The sequence below is a fragment of the Belonocnema kinseyi genome, chromosome 2, assembly GCF_010883055.1.
Source record: "Belonocnema kinseyi isolate 2016_QV_RU_SX_M_011 chromosome 2, B_treatae_v1, whole genome shotgun sequence".
NCBI classification, from domain to species: Eukaryota; Metazoa; Arthropoda; class Insecta; order Hymenoptera; family Cynipidae; genus Belonocnema; species Belonocnema kinseyi.
The window spans coordinates 35,045,337-35,057,823 of record NC_046658.1 but is presented as its reverse complement, the minus strand read 5'-3'; the positions used below and the strand labels follow the sequence as shown (position 1 = coordinate 35,057,823).

Here is a 12,487-nt window from a genome sequence, read left to right as displayed (position 1 = left end):
CGCCAATTAGCACAAATGGTAAGTTCCGACAGTGCCTACAAGTGTGCCTACTGGCCGCTAGATGGCAATACCGGTTTCATATGTATACACCTGGTATGTAATATATAGGAAATTGATCAAATAAATTTTAAATATTCATACATATAATGTCTGTTTCCTAATTATGTCGGTAATATTTTTTTGGTTTATTAGTTTTAATCATTATAAAATTATTTTTCCTACTTCACAAGTAAATAGCTATATCCTATGAATGAAACATCTTTATCAAGAATAGTATACAAGTGGAGTTTATAATACATACATTAAACAGAATAAGGCAAGAAGTACCTGTTGTAACTACATATTTATTTATACATGAATTTATGTATCAATAAAGGATGCACAGTAACGTAAAATTTCAAGGGTAATAAGTGTATTATGGTTAATTATACTTTTAATACATAAACAATGTATATGTGTTAAAACTATAACCAAGCGGAAAAAATATAATAATAATAAATAATATTTTTTGTCGGTTAATAATAATTTTAATACATATAAAATGCCTATTAGTTAAAATTATAATTAACAGAAAAGAACTATTATTTATTATTATTATATTTTTTCCGGTTAGTTATAATTTTAACACATATCCATTGTATATGTATTAAAAATATAATTAACCGAAAAAATTTTATTACTCTTGGAATTTTACGTTACTGTCACTGAAAATTACGAACAAATTATGGATTTTTACAAAACATGTAACTGAATGACGATTCCGTTAGCGAAACTGAAAATTACGAATCTTTTCGTAATTTTACGAAACATGTACCTGAAAGACGATTCCGTTCGCGCTACTGAAAATTACGAAACGTTTCGTAATTTTGCGAAACATGTAACTGCAAAAAACTTCAAATACATGTTTCGTAAAATTCCGAAAGAAATTTATAACAGTGTGCGCTTAAAAAAATATGCGACGAAAAGGGTCATATTTTAGTCCGAAAGGGATTCTATTAGATTTTGAGAAAGCTATACATAATGTGGTGACCAAAATTTGGCCTATTATACAAATTATATGTTGCCATTTCCGTTTATCGCAGGCTTGGTATCGAAAGATACAATAACTGGGTCTTTTCGTGGATTACAAAAACAGGGACTCGGAAGTTAGTTAGTGGTTACGCGTTTGTTTCGGAATGATCTTTCTTAATCACACGGAAGTAAAGGATATTGTTTCGCGTGTGATTTATTACCGATAATCCCACTTAATGATAGCTTTATTAAATTCGCGCAATATGTAACGACGACATATTTATGCGACGAAGCCCCGTATCCGCCAAAATCTGGGATAAGAAAACTTCTGATTTAACTCGTACAACTAATGCATGCGAATCATTTCATTCGGATTATAATAATTCGTTTTATCATACGCACCATCCCATTTATCTAACCATTCAAAATTCTTTGTTAAATATGAATTATTTTGTTAAAAACTAAATTTTTTATCTGAAAATTCCAGTATTCCATACACTTTGGTTTAAAAATAAATTATTTTGTTAAAAACTAATTTTTTAATCTGAAAATTCATTTTTCGGTCGAAAATATATCTTTTCAAGTATAATATTCTTCTAGGCAATTGGGTAGAAATCCGTATATTCTATTAAATTGTCAACGGGCGAATTTTCTACAAAATAAACTGATGCATTTTTAACTATTCTAGAGAAAATTCCATAATTCTATTTAGTCAGGGTCAAAACAAACTAATATCTGCCATAACTTAGTCTAATTTAAATGCTTTAATTGCAAGTTACATATCGTTGGAATCGCAAAAAAAACATAGAATCCGAATATAATATTTTGAATTTGCTGATTGCAAAACTATAAAATTTGTATGTATGGCTTTTTATGCATCATTAGGACAACGCCCCCCCCCCCCCCCCCCCCCCCCCCCCCCCCGCTGGCAAAGCCTGGCACAGCAATCTCGTTCAGTCAGGGACGCACAGTGGCCGATTCTGGATTCAAGTGTTGATAACTTATGTGTAGTGTCAATTTTGTTCCGATTTGAACCGGTCTTTTTTTAAATACTTGTGAATACTTGTAGTTTTCAAAAACACAGCCAGAATTAGGTTTCGATTTGTCAGAACGCTGCCTAAACTAAAAACCCACCGGAAATCATCATAGCCATTGACCTAAAAATGCCCGTACTGAGCGCCAGTTATAAATGGCATCAAAATGAGAATGAGATTGTAAAATAAGTGAAAAAAAGAGTACCCCTACTTTTTGTTTTGCCATTTTGACTTTTTTAAAAAAAAATCTTTAAACAACATATAGCAAAAGGAAAAAAACATTTTTTTTAAAACTAATAGTACCAATCGATTCTACGGGAAAAATCATGAGGAAAATGTATGTGACGTTTTTTGTCAGAGTTCATTATATTAGTGTAAAATCGTTATTAACAATTTCGTCGTACAAGGGCAAATAGAAGAATCATATCCGGCCATGATTTCACGCCACTCAAGTCTACGAACACTTTATGAATGTATACCACCATTGAAAACACAATACCTTTGAATTTTGTCTGCTACTTTTTTCATTATTTAAACAAAATTAGTACGGGCATTTTTAGGTCACTGGCTATGATGATTTCCGGTGGTTTTTTAGTTTAGGCAGCGTTCTGACAAATCGAAACATAATTCTGGCTGCGTTTTTTAAAACTGCAAGTATTCACAAGTATTTCAAAAAAAGGTTGGTTCAAAACGGATCAAAATTGACACTACACATAAGTCATTAACACTTGAAGTCAGAATCGGACACTGTGGGACGTGAGGAGAAGTCTAGTGGAGAGGGTAAGACGAGCAGGTAGACCGCGATGAAATGGAAATCGCCCCTGAGATTATACCACTCAGGTGCCAGGCTTACCCATCGCATAGCAAGGGACGCCCTTCTTGTCACCGGTTAACAAAATGAGCCTCGCCAGCTAATGCTGTCCGTAAGTCTCCCTAGAAGGCTAGGGTGGGGGGGGGGGGGGCGATCCCTCTTAGGTTATCAGTTAGATACAAGATTCGATGCACTGACCTGGTATGTTATGTAAGTGTATGCGTGTGTATGTTTATTACTCGAAAGCATCCAGCGACCATCCCGTATGGTTGCCCCCGTACGGAGCCTTCAAGCGCAAGGAGATCGCTGACTCATTTTCGAATCTTCTCAAAATCAGCTTCATCCCCAAAGGTTGGTCCCCCGTACGTAGCCCATTTATCCTTGGTAAGGCATCAGCTTTTTCTGAGGGCTTCTACAGTTTAAGGTGGGTTCCGAACAACCAGAGCCCCGGTAAAAGTACATAGAAAAATTTCCGTTGTTACCGGCACAGGGATCGAGAACCCCAGTCCTCCTGCTTGGAAGCCTGGCGCGCTATCGCCTGAGCCACCGGAACTCTTTAAATTGCATTATATCGTGTGAAATAAAATTTATTATATTTCAGGTAATTGGATAGATTTTTGTTCTAAAAAATGGTAAAAGTCCAGAATAGAAATAATTCATTGTCATTTCCCTATTTCCCCATCTTCCTGGTCTAGAAGCCACCCTTAAATAGTTCAATTTGAAAGATTTACAATTTCAAAGTGAAAATATTTAAAATTCGACATTTTAATTTTTTCTTATAAAGTTAACAAATTCACTGCTTTGAACATAGACTAAACGGCAGAATTTCATTAAAATTTATAATTACATTAGGTCCTATCTGGAAAAACCTTCTGGCGCTGGCCTGACGTAAACCACACTATCTGGTTTCCAGTCTTGACGCTGGCCAGATGGTCTAGACCACGCCTGGCCAAAAGTATAACGTTTTTTTTTGCTAGTGCCACTCAAGACCATCTGGTTAGCCGCTAATTATAGGCTGGGCAGTCACTAGTAGGAAGCCGGCTAGCCGCTGGCTAAACTCCCTTTATTTTTTTAATGACTTGCAAATAAAATTTTTTACCTATAAGTGTATTTAGCTAACCGGCACCAAACCTGGAAAGGACCAGACTTTTAAAATAATATGAAAAAAGTATTTTTGTGCTAGTGTCAATTTCTTGTTTTTGATCATTTTAGAAACCTTGTAACTTTTTCTTAATATCCCTGGAACCGAATGCAGCCCCTACAAAGTACCCGTAAAAACCCCATTGGGTCCCCATTCGGTTCCTTTTTAAAAACAGCAAAATCAACTTTTAAACTGTTGAAATTCGGTTTCTACGTTAAAATTCCCCATAGAAGGTCATGGAATAATGCCAAAAGTTTTTTTTGCAACGGTAAAAAGTTTAAAAGACATAAGACGTATAAAGCTCATTGACTGCTACACTTCAAACGCATCATATGTAAGTAGCAGTCAACAGGCGTTATACGTCTTATATATTTTTTAAACTTTTTACCGTTACAAAAAAAAAACTATTGCGATTATTTCGTGACCTTCTATGGGGAATTTTTACGTAGAATCCGAATTTCAACAATTTAAAAGTTGATTTTGCTGTTTTTGTGTTTTTTTAAAAGGAACCGAACGGGGACCCAATGGGGTCTTTCCGGGAATTTTGTAGAGGCTACTTTTGGTTCCTTCGGTCTGCCAGGGATGTCTAAAAAAATTGGTTGATCAAACTTATGACTTCTTTTACCCTTGCATAGCTGATCAGCGCCAGTCTTGGGCCAGAACAGGCGTTTCAGACTAGAAGGTCAACATAAAGTCAGACCTGGGAAAGCCTAGCTCCAGACCTTGGACAGATCAGATCTTCCTGGCTAGTCTAGATAAAGCCAGATCTGGGCCAGACCTGACGCTAGATATCCATTATATTTTTATACACAGCGTATAATCTAGCTAAGTACATAAAAAATACTATTCTCTAAGAAATAAAAGTCTTAATCATGAATAATTAATGAAGATATTAATTACGATTAATGATTTTCCTAGAATTTAATTCACGTGGAAAACGGAATTCCCATTCACATCATTCAGATTACCAAAGTGGAAAATCATCTTGCTGCCTGTTAGATTCCTGCCAGATTCTTCCTATAACCTGATTTTTCGGTTTTAGTCGTTACAATATAATATAATGCCTAATCCGAGGCCTGACCCCCTGCTTAATAATATATAATTATGTCTATTTTTCTCTATTCTCTCTTTCTTCTAATATACAAAGAAGGCTGAATATTAAGGCCCCTCTATAATTTCGGATATTTTTTATCGTGTCCGTAACTCCACGGCGACCTTCCAATGACCGAACTCTGAGGTGTTTCTCATCCTGGCGGTGGCCTACTTTGTTTTCAATGGACTTAAATTAAAATAATTGTCAAGATTCCCGTTAAGAAATGGTTGCCACGTTTAGGAATTTCAAAGTCTGAAGCCACATTATCTCTTCACCTATTGGTTGGATTTAAACGCGCCGCCTATTCTTTAGAATATTTTTAGAATAATTTTTGGGTTAAGAACAGAGCTGCGTATTGGGTGCTTTCATGCCTCTGCAAGCAGGCAGCTTGTATGAATAAAACCCATAAGAGTGAAAGAGATGGACCATTCTCTATCTCTTTTACTCTTATTGGTTTTCTGCATGCAGGCTGCCTGCTTGTAGAGGCATGAAAGCACCCTTATGAAACCAAGGAATTTCCACCGACGCGCTTCCCGAGTGATCCGTTTGGCGGCAGTAAATGCTAGGGATACAAGTCGAGCCTGGAGTTTGCATTGTACAATTTTGACTTGTATTTCATTCAAAGCTACCTCTAAGAGTCTATAAGGCGTCAAGGCATGTTCGAGGGATATGTTTACATTATGGATGTAAACATTCCTAGCGATCGTATCGAATTCTAGTGTAGCTCATATTTGTTTTTTAACATTTATTTAATCTTTAAACATTGTAATTATTTAAACAATTTTCATAAATGGCTATTTTTTAAAGAATAAGTTTAATTTATTATGTTTCTTTGTAAATTTACAAGAAATATTAATTATTTAAACAATTTTAATTTACAAATTAAGACGAAGAATGTCTACCCGATGACTATTTTCTATTTTGCTATGCAAATTTACATAAAATTTTAATTATTTAAACAATTTTAATTAAAAAACTAAAATTGACCTTTTTCTAACAGCCAGTTTGTTTGCGGAGTCCAACTAAGAGTGTTTATCCGATGACTCTTTTCTATATTGTTTTGTAAATTTACAAGAACTGTTAATTATTTAACCAATTTTAATTAAAAAATTAGAAGTTTCCCCTTTTTCTACAAGTCAATTTTTTACGGATTCAAGTAAGAATGTTTATACGATAACTCTTTTTTATGTTGCTTCGCAATTTTACAAGATGTATTAATTGTTTAAACAATTTTAATTTAAAAATTAAAAGTGCCCTTTTCTTAAGAGTCAATGTACTTGAGGAGTCAACCAAGAATGTTTATCCGATGTCTGCTTTCTGTTTTGCTTTTCAAATTCACAAGAACTATTAATTATTTACAGAATTTCAATTTAAAAACTAAGAGTTTAACCGTTTTGATAAGAGTCAATCTTTTGACGGAGTCGACTAAGATTGTCTATACAATGACTTTTTTTTATGCTGCTTTTCAAATTTACAAGAACTATTAATTATCTAAACAATTTTAATCAAAAAATTAAGAGTTTGGCCTTTATCCTACGAGTCAATTTGTTTTCGAAATCAACTAAGAATGTCTATACGATGACTCTTCTCTATGTTGCTTTGCAAATTTACAAGAATTATTAAGTATTTAAAGAATTTTAAATTAAAAAATTGAGACTTTGGCCTTTTTTCTACAAATTCAATTCTTTTACGGAGTCAACTAAAAATGTCTATCGGATGACTCTTTTTTGTGTTGTTTTGCACATTTACAAGAACTATTTATTCATTTAAATAATTTCAATTTATAAAGAAGAGTTTAACCTTTTTTTGTGCTAGTTAATTTTTTTACAACGCCAAGTAAGAGTGTCTATATAATGACTCTTTTTTATGCTGCTTTTCAAATTTACAATAACTATTAATTATTTAAACAATTTTAATTAAAAAACTAAAAGTTTGGCCTTTATCCTACGAGTCAATTTGTTTTCGAAGTGAACTAAGAATGTCTATACGATGACTCATTTCTATATTGCTTTGAAAATTTACATAAACTATTAATTATTTAAACCATTTTAATTAAGAAACTAAAACTGACCTTTTTTCAACGAGCCAGTTTGTTTGCGGAGTCAACTAAGAAAGTCTATCCGATGACTGTTTCCAATTTCGCTATGCAAATTTAAATGAACTATTAGTTATTCAAACAATTTTAATTAAAAAACTAAAAGTGACCTTTTTCTAAGAGTTAGTGTGTTTGTTGAGTCAACTAAGAATGTCTATCCGATGACTTTTTTTATATTGCTATGCAAACTTATAAGGACTATTATTTACTTAAAGAATATCAATTTAATAATAAGAGTTTGACTTTTTTTGTACGAGTTAATTATTTTACGAAGTCAAGTAAGAATGTCTATTGGATGACTCTTTTCTATATTGCTTTGAAAATTTACAATATGTATTAATTATTTAAACAATTTTAATTAAAAACTTGAAAGTGCCTTTTTTTATGAGTCAATGTGTTTGCGGACTCAACTACGAATGTCTATCTGACAACTTCTTTCTATTTTGCTTTGCAAATTTACAACAATTATTAATTATTTAAAGAATTGCAATTGCAAAATTAAGAGATTAAACTTTTTTCTACGAGTGAATTTGTTTACGGAGTGAACTAAAAATGTCTATTGGATGACTCTTTTCTATGTTGCTTTGCAAATTTACAATATGTGTTAATTATTTAAACAATTTTAATTAAAAAATTGAAAGAGCCCTTTTTTAAGAGTCAATGTGTTTGCGGACTCAACTACGAATGTCTATCTGACAACTTCTTTCTATGTTGCTTTGCAAATTTACAACAATTATTAATTATTTAAAGAATTGCAATTGCAAAATTAAGAGATTAACCTTTTTTCTACGAGTGAATTTGTTTACGGAGTGAACTAAAAATGTCTTTCGGATGACTCTTTTCTATGTTGCTTTTCAAATTTACAAAAACTATTAATTATTTAAACAATTTTAATCAAAAAATTAAGAGTTTTGCCTTTATCCTATGAGTAAATTTGTTTTCGAAATCAACTAGGAAGGTCCATTCGATGACTCTTTTCAATGTTGCTTTGTAAATTTACAGGACCTATTAATTATTGAAAGAATTTCAATTGCAAAATTAAGAGTTTGGTTTCTTTATGAGTAGGTTCTATTTTTTAACATAATTAACTAAGAATATTTTTTCAATGATTTTTTTCTTTGATACTTTGAAAATTTACAATTATTAATTATTTTTAAAATTTGTATCAACAAATTTATATTTTGGCTATTTTTGAAATGAGACACATAATTTGTTTACGGAATGAACTAAGAATGTCTTTCGATGATCATTTTCCACCATTCCTTGTAAATTTATAATAATTATTATCCATTTAAACAATATTCATAAACATATTGAGAGTAAGGGTATTTTTCAATTAATAAACACAATTTATTTAAGAAGTTAACTAAGATTATTTTTGCGATGAATCTTTCCTAAGTTATTTGGTAAATTTGCAAGAATTATTAATTACTCAAAGAACTTTCATAAAAAATTCAGAATTTGGATATTTAAAAAAGGAAAGGGTCAGTTTTTTTTTTTACAAATTCTACTAAGAAAATCTTTCTGATTAATTATAATAATCAAATTTTCATGATTTATTATTTAAACTACTTTCATGAGCAAATTAAGAGTTTGGACATTTTTTGAAGAATAGGCTTAATTCGTTTACGGAATCAACAAAGAATATATTTCCAATCACTTTTTACTACGACACTTTGCAAATTTACACTAATTATTTATTATTAAAATAAATTTCATAAACAAATTCAGAACTTGTCTGTTTTTTAGATTTTGAGTCATTTGAACACTTTAAACAAATTAGTTTTTATAAGAAAATGTATGCACTATATAATAACTAAGATTAAAAAAAAAATGGGAACTGTATGGTGGTAAAAATTTTCATTTTTATTAGTTTCAGTCATTATTTCTTTTTATTAATTTCTTCCAGTAATTTCATAATAGTCTCTATGAATTTTAGTACAATTTGATGACAATGCGGCTACAAAGAAAATTATTCGAATTACTCTCAGTTGCCTAAACATTTGGCCAGGTGAGATGAAAACTGCAGAAAACCACTTCCCGAGTTTAGCCGGGTTTTCAAAATTAGAGTACACAACCCGTTCGTACGTCGCAGATGGTCACATTTCCAATTACTAGGGGCGCTCGAAATGGCTTGAAATTTGGACTCTTCTCGAGTCGAGATTATTTCCCGTGTAGAAATTTCGTCGTGGGCCTAACCTGATTGAAGCCTAGGAAAACTAGGCCCTGGCATGGTGATCAAGCCTGGGTCAAGCTAGAATGAAACGCTACATCTGGCCAGGACCTGGCTCGAGCACCAGGCTCGATCGCCGAGCCTGACCCAGGCTCTTAACCCTAGTTCAATATTGATTCCTAGCCATGTTATTATAAGTTGGAAGGTTAGAATTTATAATATTATCCTTATTTAAAAAGGCATTTGAATTGCGGGTTCATATAGTACCTCTCTAGGTTATGATTCTTACTCGTTGTCTGCATCACTATTTACACATACAATCATTTCGTAGGTTTAATCAAATACATACATTATACATCCTTTAATTTTTGTATAATCAAAACTTTTAACATTCTTCAATCGTTTTTAAATACATAAATAATCGTTTGCACCTGCAGAATTGTAATATACTTACAAGATGGTTATTTAGAGGTTAAAATTACGCTACCATAATGTTTAGAAATAATTTCAAATTAATTTACTTACTTTCGAAATCCACACGTAAGTATGGAATAGTAGTTCTTGTTCGATATCTCCGGACTCTACGAGTGCTTTTTATTATTTTAGGAATTTTGGGACTTTCTAACATGACACCCTTGTAAACAAACACAAAGTTGTGTAGAGGATATTAGATAATTACAGAATAATCCGACGTCATCTACCATAAATGTTAGGAACTGTGTTACTACCTATCTAACCGGGCTCGAGGTCGAGCCATTGAGCAATATAAGCTAGAGCCAGTCCTGGGGCCCCGGCCTGGCCCAAGCCTGGAACCGATGAGATACCGGGCGATTTATGCACGGCTTACCATGTATTTCTATGAAAATTTGTACAAACCAAAATTTTATGTTTTTTCCAAACTTGCATAAAAATGTTTATTGTTGCGCAATAGTTTATTATGCATCTTTTGATTGTAGCCGTGCGGAGCCGTGCACAAATAAAACTTATTAAAGCAAAAATGAATATCAAGGTATCATATTAAACTTCATTTACAAATAAAATAATTGCAAGCAAAGTAGTGGGTCGCACGCGAAGCGCGCGTATGAACTTCTCCTATTTATCAAAAAAAGCAGGTCCGTAATTATTACTGATTTTTTTCTCATTTCCGCCACTTAAGAGCAAATTCAGTATAATTCCTCAAAGGCGAATTTTTGTCGTGTTGTGGCCAAAAAATTAAAAAACGTAATTATAACGTCCTAAGGACCTCAACAATACCATTAAAATGAAACAAGAGCATCCCATATCAGTACAAAAAACGTTCTGAATCTTCCATTGTCCCAACGACGTTTTCACAACGTCATTTTTTTTTAACAAAAGACGTTTTTGGAACGTTCTAATAACGTTTTTGGATATTTGAGATATACTCTATAAACTCACGTCTCTAGATAAAGTTAAGTAATCTTTATATACTTCTCACGTCTTCTAAAAAGAAATAAAGAGTATTGAGTGTTCAGTACGTTATTAAATGCCTGCGGATAAACTGAAATTTGTATTGCAACGCTAGAGTCGCAGGATTAAAGAGCACAGCCCGAGAAAACTTTCAAGTCCTTGATGCACAAGTAGTGTAGCAGGAAATTGTGAATGGAGGGGAAATATATATTTATCTATATTAAAAAGATTAAAATCAATAGAAAGAAGTTATCTAAAATTAATTTTAGGAATAAATTAAAGTATTTAAAATTGAACACTAGGAAATAGAAATATTCAACATTTATTTAAAAAGAAAGACCACTTTTACTTCAAAGTAATTTAATGATAAAACTTAATTTTAAAAATAATTCCCCTCCATTTATGTTTCTAAAATATTGAATAAACACATTTGGTGACATTTTAAAATCTGTTACATTTATTGTTATCTTTTTCTAACTCAATATCAAATTGTTTTTAAAAATCTGAAATCTATTTAGACATTTATTATTTAAAATCTCATTCCTTGTCTGTCAAAATGTATGTATATTGTGGAGATCTGAATCACTGTTATAAGTATGTAATATAATATATATGTATATTTCCATGATTAGGGATACATTTCATAGACATACCCACACACGTTCATTCACATCATACATTAATTACGTGAAAATGTCGTTTTGAGAAATGCCAATCAAATCTTAATCAAGTTTCTGCCGACTAATAAGTTTCCTGATTGATGTAAATCACTTTTGTAGCTTCCAAATTATTGTAACATTCTGTAACATACTTGATGATTTAATCTAACAATTTTCCTAGTAATCATGAAACTTTTCTGAATTATGATAACTAGATTTTTCTAGTTATTTTAATGAAGAAACTAATTATATCAACCAGTTTCTTAATTTTGCTAACGAATGACTATATACAATAATGGATTCAATAATTAAGAAAGTAGTCATATCATTACTATAGCAGAAAAATTGCCTAGATTACTTATTTTTCTTAGTTATAGTGAATATTTCCACCAATTATTATTACTTTAAATTTGAATTAGGAGATATAAAAATAAAATTATAATTTAAGTAATTTATAAGTTAGAAAAGTAAAACCGGTTTCAATCTTTAGAAACCGTTTTCAATTTACATGCAAAAGTATATTTATTTTGAAATAATATCTGATACAATATATTTAAAAAAATTTCACACATAATTAAAAGGTATGCGTTTTGTGTGAAAATTGACTATTGTGAATTTCATAGAATCTCCACGTTCCGAGACCCTCTGAATTCGAAAAAACAGATTTTACAGTGTTATTAACTAACAGTTTTTTTAGTCTTTAGTTTTATTATTTTTCTAAAGAATTAAAAAAGCATAAATATTTTTCTTTAAAGTGGAATTTTTCTTTGCTATTGTCTCGTAACATCGAAGCAGCTGTTTTCGTTTCGTCGATTCTACTGAATAATATATATTTAAAAAAATTTTCACATCATAATAAAATATTATTGCTACAATTTTAAAATGTGCTAATAAGATAGTAATATAGCAATTTTTGTGCGTATTTCGAAAAGTTCATACCTCGACTGTCCCGAAGAAAATTGTCTTAAAACAGATTTCCGAAAACAGAGTGTATCAACTATATGGTTCTTCTCTAGAGTGTTGTAACATTTTCGAACTGTTT

The 12,487-nt window shown here is 31.6% G+C and overlaps 1 protein-coding gene across 1 annotated transcript in view; it reads right to left on the bottom strand.

Annotated features, from left to right (window-relative positions):
* Window positions 1-12,487, bottom strand: part of LOC117167814 — a 120,394-nt gene that overhangs the window by 55,652 nt on the left and 52,255 nt on the right. The window lies entirely within an intron of this gene.